A 276-nucleotide genomic window follows, 5' to 3' on the forward strand; every position below is an offset into this window, starting at 1 on the left:
ACCACACAAAAGCTGTACTGTTGTTTCTGTTTGCTGTTAAAACTAAATCAGAGCTGTTTTTAGAGCGCAGACACTGAAAATAATGCCTCCAATTTAACTAAATTGTCCTTTTGAAATTTCTGAGGTTGGTTTCCACTTAATTTGTCTTGATTTGGTGGGCGAGACAGAACTGTACTGCGTGCAGAGCTAGCTTTTATGAGGCCAGCTTCAGGGACATAGATCTACCGTGGTGGCCTGGAAAGGCAGGTACTGAAGCACAAAATCAGGTTTCCAAAA

Source organism: Brachyistius frenatus, unplaced genomic scaffold (genome assembly GCF_029030835.1).
Source record: "Brachyistius frenatus isolate BFR_SWC_R1_liver_20210118 unplaced genomic scaffold, ASM2903083v1 Contig_52, whole genome shotgun sequence".
NCBI lineage: Eukaryota > Metazoa > Chordata > Actinopteri > Embiotocidae > Brachyistius > Brachyistius frenatus.